A 15,077-nucleotide genomic window follows, 5' to 3' on the forward strand; every position below is an offset into this window, starting at 1 on the left:
GGACACTTAACCGACTGAGCCATCCACCCCCCCAAAATTGTAAATATATAATGTATACATTTTGATGAGTTTGAACACAAGCATACACCTGTGGCACCATTACCACACCAAGGTAATAAATATATCCATCACATCCAAAAGATTTCTTGTGTTCTCTTTTTTAATTTAATTTATTTTTTTTTCCTATTTTTATTATATCATGTTAGTTACCATACAGTACATCATTAGTTTTTGATGTAGTGTTCCATGATTCATTGTTTGCATATAACACCCAGTGCTCCATGCAATATGTGTGTCCTCTTTTTTTCTGTGTGTGCTAAAAACACTTAGCATGATAGGTGCCTGGGTGGCTCAGTTGGGTAAGCATCTGCCTTTGGCTCAGGTCATGATCCAGGGTCCTGGGATTGAGCCCCACATTGGGCTCCCTGCTCAGTGGGGGGCTTGCTTCTACCTCTCCTTCTGCAGCTCCCTCTGTTGGTTCCCCTGCTTGTGCTCTCTCTCTCTCAAATAAATGAATAAAATCTTTAGAGAAAAAAAACACTTAGCATGAGATCTACCCTTTTAACAGTTTTAACTGCATGAACAATTGTTAACTACAGGCACAATATTGTGCAACAGATCTCTAGAACTTATCCGTCTTGTAATGCTGTGACTATACCCATTGAAAAACAACATCCCGTTTCTGCTCTACAGGATCTTTTAACCATCAGATCACAAAATAGGACAATAAGCAAGAAAGAAAATAACAAAATAAATATAATACAGACAGAAAACAATAAACAAAATAGTAATATAAAGTCCCTTTGTATCAAAACTACTTCAAATATAAAGGGATTAATCCCCCCAATCAAAAGTGACAAAATAGATGAAAAAACAAGACCCAGGTATATGGGGTCTACAAGGGACCCACTTTAGCTTTAAGGATGTATATAGACTGCAAGTGAAGAGATAGAAAAAAAAATATTCCATGCAAATTGTAACCAAAAGAGAGCAAGGAGCTATACATATATCAGACAATATAAACTTTAAGTCAAAAATTGTCATAAGAGACAAAGAAAGTCATAACATAATAACAAAAGGGTCAATTAATCAGGAATCTGAAACAATTATAAATATATATGCACAAACTTCAGAGAAACAAATTATATAGAATATTCTGAAAACTGAAGGGAGGAATAAAAAGCAATACAATAATAGAGACATCATTACTCAAGTATCAAACTTGGATAGAACATCCAGACAGAAAGTCAGTAAGCAAACAGCAGACTTGAACAATATTATAGACCAAATGTATCTAACAGACATATATAGAACATTGTATCCAAAAACAGCAGAATACACATTTTTCTGAAGCATACATAGAACGTTCTTCAGGATAGATAATATGTCAGTTTACAAAATGAGACTTTTTCCCCCCACAAAACAAGTCTTAACAAATTTCAGATTTCAATTATATTAAACATCTTTTCTGATCACAGTGGCATAAAATTAGAATCAAAGAAGAAAAATTGGAAAACTTGCAAATATGTTGAAATTAAACAATACTGCCAAATATTAATGTTTATGAAACCCCAAATCATGTTGAAACTTAATCCCCAATGTGATGGTATATGGAGTTGAAATAAAAAGTAAGAAAGGGCACTAATCCTGTTCAGAAAAACTCCCCACTCATGACCTAATTACATTCTAAAGGTCTCAAGTTTTTTATTTAAATTTGTTAGTTAACATATAATGTAATATTAGTTTCAGGAGTAGAATTTCATGATTCATCACTTACAATGGACATTTGTGCTCCTTCCATAATTTGCTATTGTTGATAACACTGGTATAAATATCAGGGTGCATGTATCTCTTTGAATCAGTATTTTTGTATCCTTTGGGTAAATAACTAGTAGTGCAATTGCTGGATTTAACATTTTGAGAAACCTCCATACTTTTTCCAGAGTGGGTGCACCAGTTTGTATCCACACCAATAGTGTAAGAGTGTTCCCCTTTCTCTGCATCCTTGCCAACACCTGTTGTTTCTTGTGTTGCTAGTTTTAGCCTTTCTGACAAGTGTGAGGTAATATCTCATTGTGGTTTTTATTGTATCTCCCTGATGATGAATGATGTTGAGCATCTTTTCATGTGTCTGTTGGCCATCTGGATGTCTTCTTTGGAAAAAATGTCTATTCATGTCTTCTGCCCATTTCTTTACTGGATTATTTGTTTTTTAGGTGTTGAGTTTGATAAATTCTTTATAGATTTTGGATACTAATCCTTTATCAGATATGTCATTTGCAAATATCTTCTCCCATTCCATAGGTTGCCTTTTAGTTTTGCTGATTATTTCTTTCACTGTGCAGAAGCTTCTTATCTTGATGATGTTAAAATAGTTAATTTTTACTTTTATTTCCTTTGCCTTTGGAGACATATCTAGGAAGAAGTTGCTATGGCCAATGTCAAAGAGGTTGCTAACTGTGTTCTCCTCTAGGAAATTGATGGATTCCTATCTCACATTTAGGCCTTTCACCCATTTTGAATTTATTTTTTGTGTATGGTATTAGAAAGTGATCCAGTTTCATTCTTCTGCATGTGGCTGTCCAATTTTTCAAACACCATTTGTTGAAAAGGGTGCTTTTTTTCCCTATTGGATAGTCTTCCCTGCTTTGTAAAAGATTAATTGACTATATTTGTGGGTCCATTTCTGGGTTTGCTATTATGTTTCATTGATCTATGTGTCCATTTTTGTGCCAGTATCACACTGTCTTGATGACTACAGCTTTGTAATATAACTTGAAGTTTGGAATTGTGATGCCTTCAGGTTTGTTTTTCTTTTTCAAGACTGCTTTCACTATTCAGGGTCTTTTGTGGTTCCAAAAAATTTTTAGGATTGTTTGTTCTAGTTCTGTGAAAAATGCTGGTAGTATTTTGGTAGGGATTATATAAAATATGTAGATTATTTTGGGTAGAACACACATTTTAACCATATTTCTTCTTCCAATTCATGAACATGGAATATTTTTCCATTTCCTTTGTGTTATAATGAATTTATTTCAGAAGTGTTCTATAGTTTTCAGAGTACAGATATTTTACCTTTTTGGTTAGGTTTATTTCTAGGTATCTAATCGTTTTTGGTGCAATTGTAAATGGGATTGATTCCTTGATTTCTCTTTCTGTTGCTTCATTATTAGTATATGCAACTGCAACAGATTTCCATGTGTTGATTTTGTATCCTGTGACTACTGAATTTGTGTGCCAGTTCTAGCAATTTTTGGTGGAGTCTTTCTGGTTTTCTACATAGAGTACCATATAATCTCAAATAATGAAAGTTTGACTACTTCCTTGCTGATTTGAATGCTTTTTATTTCTTTTAAGAAACAACAACAACAACAAAAAGATTAGTGCCCTTTTAAAAAGAGACTTCAGGGAGTTTTCTTGACCCTTCTGTCATGTGATAACACGTGAGAAGACACCATCTATGAACCAGGAAGCAGGTCTTTCCAGACACTGATTCTGCCAATGCTTTAATACTGGACATCCCAGTCTCCAGAACTGTGAGAAATAAATTTGTTGTTTATAATCCACTTGATCTATGTAACTTTTGTGATAGAATTCTGAATAAATTAAGATAAACACACTCCTGAACAATCAATAGGGCAAAGAAAAAATCAAATAGGAAGTAAAAACATATCTTGAGATAAACAAAGATGAAAACACAACATACCAAGACTTACAGGATGCAGCAAAAGCAGTACTAACAGGGCCATTTACAGTGCTGTTTACATTTAGAAAGAAGAAATATCTCAAAAAAACAACCTAGATTTACACTGCAAGTAACTAGAAAAATAGGAACAAACTAAACCTAAAGTTAGCAGAAAAAGAAAACAGTAAAAATTAGAGAAGAAATAAATTAAATAGGAAATAGGAAAGCAATATAAAAGATCAATGAAAATAAGAGTAGGTTTTTGAAAAAAAAATTTAAAAAGGCCTTCAGCTAGATTAAGAAAAAGGGAGAAGACTCAAATAAATAAAATCAGAAGTGAAAGAGGAAAAATTCCAACTAATGCTGTAGAAATACAAAGAATCAAGAAAATACCATGAAGTTTTTGCCAGCAAATTGGAAAATCTAGAAGAAATGTATAATTTCCTACAAACATACCACCTACCAAGACTGAATCCATGAAGGTGTTCTCCCAACAAGGAAAACACCAAGACCAGATGGCTTTACTGGTAAATTCTACCAAGCATTCAAAGAGTTAATGCCAATGTCTTGCAAACTTGTCTTAAAAAATTGAACAGAACACATCTTTTTTTCTTAAGATTTTTAAAATTTATTTTAGAGACTGAGAAAGAGTGAGTGGGGGGAGGGGCAGAAAGAGAGGAGAGAGAGAATCCCAAGCAGACTCCATGCTGAGCACGGAGCCTGACACAGAGCTCGATCTCACAACCCTGAGATCATGACCTGGGCCAAAATCAAGGGTCCAACACTTAACCAATTGAGCCAACCATGCACCTCTGAACAGAACACTTCTAAACTCATTTAATAAGGCCAGAATTATGCTAATACCAAAGACCAGCAGGCACTAAAAAAAAAAAAATTACAAGCCAATATCTCTGATGAACATAGAAGCAAAAATTTTCAACCAAATTCTAGTAAACTGAATTCAACAGGACATTAAAAAGATTGTACACCACGATCAAGCAGAATTTCACCCTGAGAGGCAAGGATAATTCAACATATATGAATCAATAAATGTAGTATAGCACATTAATTGAATGAAAAATAAAAATCATGATCATCTCAATAGATATGTAAAACCATGTGACAAAATTCAATACCTTTTATGATAAGAATTCTCAAAAAAGTAGGAATAAAAGAAATATACCTCAACATATCAATAGTCACATATGACAAGCCCATTTTTGAAATCATACTCGATGGTAAAAAACTGAAGTCTCTTCCTCTAAGATCAGGAACAGCAAAAGAATGTGATGCTTAATTTTCAATGTCAACTGAGCTGAGGGAGGTCCAGATACCTGGTAAAACATTTCTGGGTGTGTCTGTTAGAATGCTTCTAGAAAAGATTAGCATTTTAACCAATAGACTAAGTGAAGAAGATCCATACTCACCAATGTGGGTGGACATCATCCAATCCATTAAGGACCTAGACAGAACAACAACAACAAAAACGTGAAGAAAAAGTGAAATTTTGCCCTCTCTTTGTAAACTGTAATATTCAGTTTCTCATTGCCTTGACAACTGAGGCTCCTGGTTCCTTTGACCTTAAACTAGGAATTATATCATTGGTTCCCATAGTTCTTAGGCATTCAGATTTGTATGGAATTATGTCACCAGCTGTCCTGGTTCTCTAGCGTTCAAACTGTAGATTATGGGACTTCTCAAACTCCATAATTATGGGAGTCAATTACTATTATATATAGTGATTCTACTATAGGGTACGATTATATCTTTTGGTTCTCTTTGGAGACCTTTAATATAGTTGCCTAATCTTAATACTTCTACTCAACATAGAACTGGAAGTTCTTGCCAGATTACTAGGCAAGAAAAATATATGAAAGCCATCCAAATCAAAAAGGAAAAAGTAAAGATGTCTCTGTTTTCATGTAACATGTTCTTATATATATACAACCCTAAACAGTCTACACCCCAAAAAAACTGTTAGAACTAATAAACAATTTCAGAAAAGTTGCAAGATACAAAATCAACATATAAGAAAATCATTTGTGGGGGCACCTGGGTGGCTCAGTCAGTTAAGCATCTGCCTTCAGCTCAGGTCTTATCCCAGGGTCCTGGGATTGAGCCCTGCTTCAGGGTCCCTACTCGGTGAGGAGCCTGCTGCACTGTCTACACCTCCCCCCACTTGTGCTCTCTCTCTCTCACGTGCTCTCTTTCTCAAATAATAAGTTAATTAATTAATTAAAAATATTAATTGAAAAAAAAGAAAATGAGTTTCTGTTACTAAAAACAAACTACCCAGAAAGGAAATTAAGAATGTAATTGCATTTTCATTACCCTGAAATGAATAAAACACTTAGAAATAAACTTAACTAAGGAAGTAAAAGATTCGTACACTGAAAACTAAAATGCATTGGTAAAAAAATTTAGAAAGACAAAAATAAATGGAAAAACATTTCATGTTCACAGGTTGGAAGACTTGATATTATTAAATATCCATACTATTCAAATCGATCTACAGATTCAATGCTATTCCCATTAAAATACCAATGACAGTTTTCACAGAAATTTTAAAAAAATCTACAAATTCATATGGAACAACAAAGACCCAGAATAGCCAAAGTGTACATGACAAAGAAGAACAAAGCTGGAGACATCATATTTCCTGATTTCAAAATATATTATAAGGCTACTATATTCCATATAGTATGATACCAAGATGAAGACAGACATATAGACCAATGGAGTGAAGAGTCCAGAAACAAATCCTAAATGCGATATCATGCATATATAGTCAAATGATCTTCAACAAGGATACCAAGAATAACACAATGGGGAAAGTATAGTCTTCAACAAAAGATGCTGGGAAAACTGAATATACATATACAGAATGATAAAATTGGACCCTTATGTTATACTGCATACACAAATATACCCCAAATGGACTAAAAACTTAAACATAAGACCTGAAACTGTGAGACTACTAGAAGAAAATATAGAGGGAAAGCTTCATGACATTCAAACCATTAGCAATGATTTAATGGATATGATCCTAAAACACTGGCAACAAAACAGAAATAGACAAATGGGAAAACATTAACTCTTACCTGACTTACTGGCCCACTGCTCTGCCCTACAAATTTTGGATGTGCCAGCCCTACAACTGCATGAACCAGTTCCTTAAGATCTCTCTCTCTCTCTCTCTCATTCTTTCTCTCTCTTTCTCCCCCCTTCTCTTTCCCTTTTCTGCCTCTTTTCTTTCCCTATTTCCAAACAAATATAAATCCTATTGGTTGGTATCTTTCTCTGGAAAAACCTGACCAATGCATGGTCACATAAAGCTGTACATTTCCATCTCAGCACTACTTTATCCAAATCTCGTATACTCAGAATGTTGTGCCATTTTTATTTGCCTCCATTGTTTCGGATGGGAAGTCTATTGTTCTTATTTTATTTATGATCTTACTTATGTTCTCTTGTAAATGTCATGTCATCTTTCTCTTGTTTTTGCAATATTTTCTTCTTGTCTTGATCTTTCCACATTTTCTTTGTGATGTATCTCTTTCTGGATCTCTTTGTGCTTATTTTACTTGAAGTTGTTGAGATTCCTGGATGTGTATATTAAGGTTTTAAAAATAATTTGGGAAAAATGTCAGCCATTATTTCCTGAAACTCTTTTCTGTTTCCTTCTCTCTCTCCTATCTTTCTTTCTTTTTTTTTTAAGATTTTATTTATTTATGTGACAGAGAGACAGCCAGCGAGAGAGGGAACACAGCAGGGGGAGTGGGAGAGGAAGAAGCAGGCTCATAGCGGAGGAGCCCAATGCGGGACTCGATCCCGGTATGCCAGGATCACGCCCTGACCCGAAGGCAGACGCTTTAATGACTGCGCTACCCAGGCGCCCCATCTCTCCTATCTTTCTGATACAGCCATTATGCATATGCTAATGTAATCAATGGCTTCCCACCCTTTTCTGAGGCTCTGTTCATTTTTGTTCATTCCTTTTTATCTGTGTTCTTCAGGTTGTATAATCTCAATTGATCAAACTAAGTTTGCTAATTCTTTCTTCTACCAGTTTCAATCTGTTGTTGAACAACCCCTTTAGTGAACTTTTCATTTCAGTTATTGGTATTTTCAATTTCAGCATTTCCATTTGGTTCTGTTTTATAATTTCTAACTATTGATATTATCTACGCAATGCAACATTGTTATCAAACTTTACTTCTTTGATCATGGTTTTCTCTAGCTCTTTGAACATTTTTATGATGGCTTATTGGAAGAATTTGTAAAATGAAACATCTAGTCACTCTCACAGATATTTTCTCTTGCCTGCTTTCTCCTGTCTATTAGAGTCATACTTGTTTCATTTTATGTCTCGTAATATTTTTGTTGTTGTTGTTGTTGTTGGAAACTGGATAATTTAGATAATGTAGCAAATCTGGGTACTTCCCCATCTCTAGGACTTGTTACTATATGACTATTAGTTTAACGACTGACAGGATTATCTTAATAGAGTCAATTTTTACACTGCCGTGTTAATCATCTAATGTTGTGCCTCAGGGGGAAGCTTTGTATATGCCTACAGTCACCTTGAGATGATGATAGTCGTTTTGGCAGGACTCTCATTGACTATATTTTCCCCTAACCACATCAATCTACTAAGCTCCACTAATTGTGTGATGATTTCTCTATTGATTTCAAAAATGTCTTTAGACATAATGTCCCACATTCTAAACTAATCAGATTCAGACTCTTGAAGTGACAGTTCCTGAGGTCATTATTTGAGACTTTTTTTATAACCCAAGGGTGTCTCCTCCAGCTTTTTTCTTTTTAGGTTTCTCCAGCAGACTACCCAACATGCAGTTTAACCTATATGTTCATGAATTTTCAAATATTTTCTCAAACACTTCCAGTGTTCTTCAAGAGTGTCATAGGCTTAAGTTTCTCCACACTGTTCTAAATGAAGCTGGTTCCTTTGTGAAGTAATTAGGATATATATATATATATATATATATATATATATATATATATATATATATATATATATATTCCAATCTGATTCTTCCTTCTGGTATAATCACTGAGAAAAGGCTCTGGAGTTAGGAGTGAAAACAAAGGAATGCTTCTCTCTGAGTGACTTTAATTTTATAGGATCTGATCATTCAGTGGTGGAGGAAGGAGCCTCAGGTGTTCTTGGTTTGCCTCTCCTGGTATGGAACTACTACTATATGAGCCAGGGCAAGGGCAGTTGGGATCCCAGCATTCTTAGTGTTTCTGTGCCATAGTAGAGCCTCTATATCATTCTGTGGACTGAGCAAGAAATGGGAATTTACACTTCTCACTCACATCTACTTTTTACAGCATTAGCAACAGGTAGTTGTGGGCAGAATGAGGAATGCTGTACCTCCATGGAAGATAGTCTCCAACTGAAATGTCTAGGAACAGTGAGCCCTATGTTCTTGACTAAACATGTCTGAAAACTCTTACTGAGTTAGGAAAAAGGAGAAAAGAACCAAGTCTCAGTTAAAATACCACAGACTCATTGTTATTACTAAATTTCAGTATATTTTCTTAAATAAATGTTTCTTCATTTGTTTTATATCCTTAGGATATTTTTATATTCTTTAAATTGTTTGTTTTAAAATAATTTTTACCAGTTTTACTTAAAGTTTGTCGGAAATGCTCCTTACTCCTCATGCTGTAAATCCATCAGTGAAATCTAACAAGGTGGTATGGACTGACTCCATCACATCACTATCAGTAAATATGTTCTTCATTCCTTTGTTTGGTAATCTGTTTCTTTTTTCTTTTGGCTCTGAGCATTCTCCAGTTTATATTGGTATATGAAGATGGCAAATAAGCATATGAAAAAATGCCCCACATCATATATCAGGAAAATGCAAATTAAAACAATGAGGTGAATATACATCTATTAGAATGATCAAAATCCAGAACACTGACAACACAAATGTCAGTGAGAATGTGGAACAACAGGAACTCTCATTCATTGTTGTTGGGAATTGTGCAGAAAGTTTGGCAATTTGGTAGTTTCTTACAAAACTAAACATGTTCTTACTATAAAATCCAACAATCATGTTCCTAGGTATTTACCAAAGGGAGAAGAAAATGTATGTCCACACAAAAGCCTGTACATGGATGTTTACAGACACTTTATTCATAACCGCTAAAATGTGGAAGCAGCCAAGATGTTCTTCAGTAGGTGAGCAGATAAATATATTGGTTATATCTAATCAATGGAGTATTATTCAGTGCTGAAAAATGAGCTATCAAGCATGAAAAGACACAGAGAAAACTTAAGTGCATATTGCTAAGTGAAAGAATCCAATCTAAATGGGCCACATAATGTATGATTCCAACTACATAACTTTCTGGAAATGGTAAAACTACAGAAACAATAAAAAGATAATTAAAAGATCAGTGGTTGCCAAGCGTGTGTATGTGGGTGGGGAGAAGGGATATGTATAGGCAGAGCACAATAAAAATCCTGAAACTTTCAAACCTTTGAATAATAAATTTCAATTTGCCTCTCTGTTCAGTCCTTAGCAACCATCATTCTACTTTCTGTTTCCATGAGCATAATTATTTTAGATATTTCACGTAGATGGAATTATGCAATATTGGTTCTTCTGTGACTGGTTTAATTTCACTTAGCACAATGTCCTTGTGGTTTATTTACACTGTCTCATATGGTAGGATTTCCTTCATTTTAAAGGTGCATAATATTCATTGTATGAATATACCATATTTTCTATATGCATTTATCTTTGATAGATGTTTAGGTTATTTCCACATCTTTGAAATTGTGAATAATTCCACAATAAACATTGGAGTACAAATACCTCTTCAAGATCCTAATCTAAATTCATGTGGGTAAATACCCAGAAGTAGGAAATTGGATAATATGTCAGTTATATATTTTTTTTGTTTTTGTTTTTGAAGAAAATCTATACTGTTTTCCTTAATGGCTGCACCATTTTATATTTCCATCTATAGTGTAAAAATAGATCATAGGCAAGATGGCAGCTGAGTAGGGGACCTCGTTTCATCTGGTCTCTTGAATTTAGCTGGATATCTATCAAACCATTCTTTTTTTTTTAAGATTTTATTTATTTATTCTACAGAGATAGAGACAGCCAGTGAGAGAGGGAACACAAGCAGGGGGAGTGGGAGAGGAAGAAGCAGGCTCATAGCAGAGGAGCCTGATGTGGGGCTTGATCCTGTAACGCCGGGATCATGCCCTGAGCCGAAGGCAGATGCTTAACCGCTGTGCCACCCAGGCGCCCCTATCAAACCATTCTGAACACACATGAATTCAACCTGAGATGTAAGAAGATTTATCTGGATCTCCACAAGCAGAAAAATGACTATTTTTTTTCAAGGTAGGAGGTGTGGAACCTTAGCTCTTTGGGAGAAATACCTGAAGATAACAGGAGGGGGAAGGAGCTTCCATAAGCCGGCAGCCAGAAAGTGATATAACACTGAAACAAAAAAATTGAGACCCTTGGAAATCTACTCCAGTGAGAGGAACCCTCTTCTGCAAATGGCACAGGAGGCAAGTAAGGCAGAACTCTAGGGGGATCGTTGTGGTCTCAGGATTCCAGCAGATTCAGAAAGAATGGTGGAACCCAAACTGATAGGGTGCCCAAGCAGTGGAGTGGGTAGACTGGTTATGGTCAGCAAGCCCAGAGGGGACTTTCAGCTCCAGACACCATAAAATCTGAGCCAAGCCAGAAGGGAGACTGCCCTCTGCTTGACCACCCTGAAAAGGACTAGAAGGTGTGGGCTGTCTAACATCCTAAGGGAGATATAGAACTGCTTGTGCCCATGACAGGGACAGCTCTCAGGGTGGTGTGGCCCATGAGGAGACACTCAGGTGGCACCCAGTGTGACTGAGGAGCTACAGAGGAGGGTGCACATGTGAGCCCATGGCCACTGGCAGTGGCAGAGTCACAAGGCACAGAGGTGCTCTCAGGTTCCCATGACTCCCAAGGGAGAAGTGCAGCTGGCAGGAGCTGCAGGATTTGGTGGTTTGGCACATAAAGAGCCCACACCCACAACTGAGTAAGAGCTGTCAGGGCAGTGTGACACCCAAGGGACACTGTGGCAACACTCAGCATGACCTGGGTGCTGCAGAAGAGGGTGCATGCTTGAGCCCATGGCCACTACCAATTGCAAAGTCACAAAGCACTGAGACACTTGCAGGTCCTGTGACCCTCCTAGGAGAGGTGTAGCAGGGAAGAATCACACGAGTCTGTAGAATTTCATATGAGCAGATGTGCAGACAGATTGACCTGGAGGATTTGCTGTGGGGGGGGGCACGACATTGTGGCTCTGGGTCAGAGATTCCCACAAGGCCGTGTTTACTCTGAACCTCTAAAGAGAATCAGAAAGATGCCAGGGAATGAAAGCTGTACAGCTACTGAGCTCACATTAAGCCCATCACCCTGACAAGGGGTGGGACAACTCCAACCAGGCAAAGATGCATGAGAAGCTGAGCAGCAGTCCCCTTCCCCAGAAGACAAACTGGAAGAACAGGTGAATGATGAGCTTATTTCCCACAGGACTCTAAAACTCCAGTGCCAGGGGAACTAATATGGGGAGCTCTAGGTGTTCCCTCACAACCTGCTTATACTTCAGGCTAAAATTTTACATATCTTTTTTTTTCTTTTAAGAAAAGTAATCTTCTTCCCTTCCTTCCTTCCTTCCTTCCTTCCTTCCTTCCTTCCTTTCATCAACCCTGCTTTGGTTCCAAATAGATTCGTATTTCTCAACCTATGTTTTTGAGTCACGTCTTAACTTTTATTCTCTTTTTCACATATATGTTTTATATATTTAAGCCCCATACAAGCCCTTTTTTCATTCTATTCAATTTTATATTGCTATGTATGTAAGTTCTGATTTCTTTGCAATTTTGGGATATAGTGTCTTCAAATACATAGACAAAAAATCAAGCAGGAACAGGCAGATCACCCTGCTGTGTCTGCCCTGAAGATCATAATTTCTCTCCCTGTCCCTCTTTTCTTTTTTTTCTTTTCTTTTTTCTTTCTTCTTTATTGTTTTGTATCATCTGGCTTTGATGGAGTATCTGTGGTAGCTTTCAAACACTTCAGATTTTTTCATGGTGCATTTTGCTTGGCTCATGGTTGATATTTTGGACTCTGTACATTCCTTCTGCCATCCCTCAACAGAATGACTACAAGAAGGTACTCCCAACAAAGAAAAGAACAAAAGACAATGGCCTCTGCCATAGATTTAATGGATATGGATATAAGCAAGATGTCAGACATACACGTCAGGATAGCATTTATGAAGTCAATAGCTAGGCTTGAGAAAAGCATTAGAGACAATATAGAATCTCTAAGGGCAGAAATGAGTTCTAATTAGGCAAAACTTAAAAATGTTTTGAATGAGATGTAGGCTAAACTGTATACTCTAAAATCCAGGGTAAATGAGGCAGAAGAATAAATTAGTGATCTAGAAGGTAAGCTGATAGAAAGGAAGGAAGCCAAGGAGGATAAGGATAGGTAGCTAGAAGCCCATGGGAACAGAATTAGAGATATAAATGATGTCATGAAACATTCCAATGTCAGAGTTATTGGGATTCCTGAGGGGGTGGAGAAAGAGAGAGGACTAGAAGGTATATTGCAGCAAATCATAGCTAAGAACTTCCCTAATCTGGGGTAAAAAAAAAAAAAAAACCAAGCATTTGTGTCCAAGAGGCACAGAGGACCCCTCCAAAATCAATAAAAATAGACCAACACCCCAACATATTATAGTGAAATTTGCAAATCTTGGAAGCAAGGAAGCTATCCTAAGAGCAGCTGGGAGAAGAGATTTCTTACATACAGAGGGAAGAACATCAGAATAACATCAGACCTGTCCACAGACACTGGCAAGCCATAAAGGGTTAGCAATACATATTCAGGATACTAAATGAGAAGAACATGCAGCCAAGGATACTTTATCCAGCAAGGATGTCATTCAGAATGGATGGAGAGACGAAGAGCTTCCAGGACAGACACAAACTGAAATAATATGTGACCACCAAGCCAGTCCTGCAAGAAATTTTAAGGGGGATTCTATAAAAGAATAAAGACTCCAAGAGTAATATAGACCAGAAATTTATAGAGACTGTCTATAGAAACAGAGACTTTACAGGCAATATGATTGCACTAAACTGATATCTTTCAATAGTTACTCTCAACATGAATGGGCTGAATGCTCCTATGAAATGGCACAGGGCTGCAGACTGGATAAAAAGACAGGACCCACCCATATTCTGTCTACAACAGACTCATTTTGAACCTAAAAACACCTCCAGATTGAAAGTGAGGGGTTGGAGAGCAATTTATCATGCCAATGGACCTCAAAAGAAAGCTGGGGTAGCAATCATCATATCAGACAAATTAGATTTTAAAACAAAAACTGTAGTAAGAGATGAGGAGGGACACTATATCATACTTAAAGGTTCTATCCAAAAGAAAATCTAACAATTATAAATATCTATGCCCCCAGCATGGGAGCAACCAACTACATAAACCAGCTATTAACTAATATAAAGAATCATATTGATAATAATACATTAATAGTAGGAGACTTCAACACTCAACTCACAGCAATAGACAGATCTTTTAAGCAGAAGATCAACAAAGAAACAAAAGCTTTGAAGGCTTTGAAGGACACGTTGGACCAGATGGACTTCATAGATATATACAGAACATTCCGTCCTAAAACAGCAGAACACTCATTCTTCTCAAGTGCACATGGAACTTTCTGCAGAAGATCACATACTGGGTCACAAAACAGGTCTCAAACAATACCAAATGAGCATTATTCCATGTATATTTTCAGACCACAGTGCACTGAAACTGGAACTACAAGGAAAAATTTGGAAGGGACGCATACAATTGGAGGTTAAGAAGCATCCTGCTAAAGAATGAATTGGTGAACCAGGAAATTAAAGAAGTATTTAAACAGTTCATGAAAAACAATGATAATGAAAACACATCGGTTCAGAACCTATGGGATACTGTAAAGGCGGTCCTGAGAGGGAAGTACCTAGGCATCCAAGCCTCTACCAAAAAAATTAGAAAAATCCCAAATGCACAAAGCAACCTTACACCTAAAGGATCTGGAGAAAGAACAGCAAATAAAGCCTAAACCAAGCAGGAGAAGAGAAATAATAAAGATTAGAGCAGAAAGCAATGAAATAGAAAATAGAACAGTAGAACAGATCAATGAAACTAGAAGCTGGTTCTTTGAAATAATTAATAAGATTGATAAACCTCTAGACAGACTCATCCAAAAGAACAGAGAAAGGACCCAAATTAATAAAATCATGAATAAAAGGGGAGAAATAACCAATACCAAGATATAC

The 15,077-nt window shown here is 36.5% G+C and overlaps 1 protein-coding gene across 1 annotated transcript in view; it reads right to left on the bottom strand.

Moving 5' to 3' along the window:
• Window positions 1–247: 247 nt before the first annotated feature.
• The window catches only part of SMARCA1 (SWI/SNF related, matrix associated, actin dependent regulator of chromatin, subfamily a, member 1), a 1,457,411-nt gene continuing 1,442,581 nt past the window's right edge, over window positions 248–15,077 (bottom strand). The window contains exon 32 of the mRNA XM_057314283.1: window positions 248–5,147. The gene's annotated coding sequence lies outside the window, so the exon portion shown is untranslated. The remainder of the gene's footprint in view (window positions 5,148–15,077) is intronic.

This window comes from Ursus arctos, chromosome X (genome assembly GCF_023065955.2).
Source record: "Ursus arctos isolate Adak ecotype North America chromosome X, UrsArc2.0, whole genome shotgun sequence".
In the NCBI taxonomy this organism is placed as follows: Eukaryota; Metazoa; Chordata; class Mammalia; order Carnivora; family Ursidae; genus Ursus; species Ursus arctos.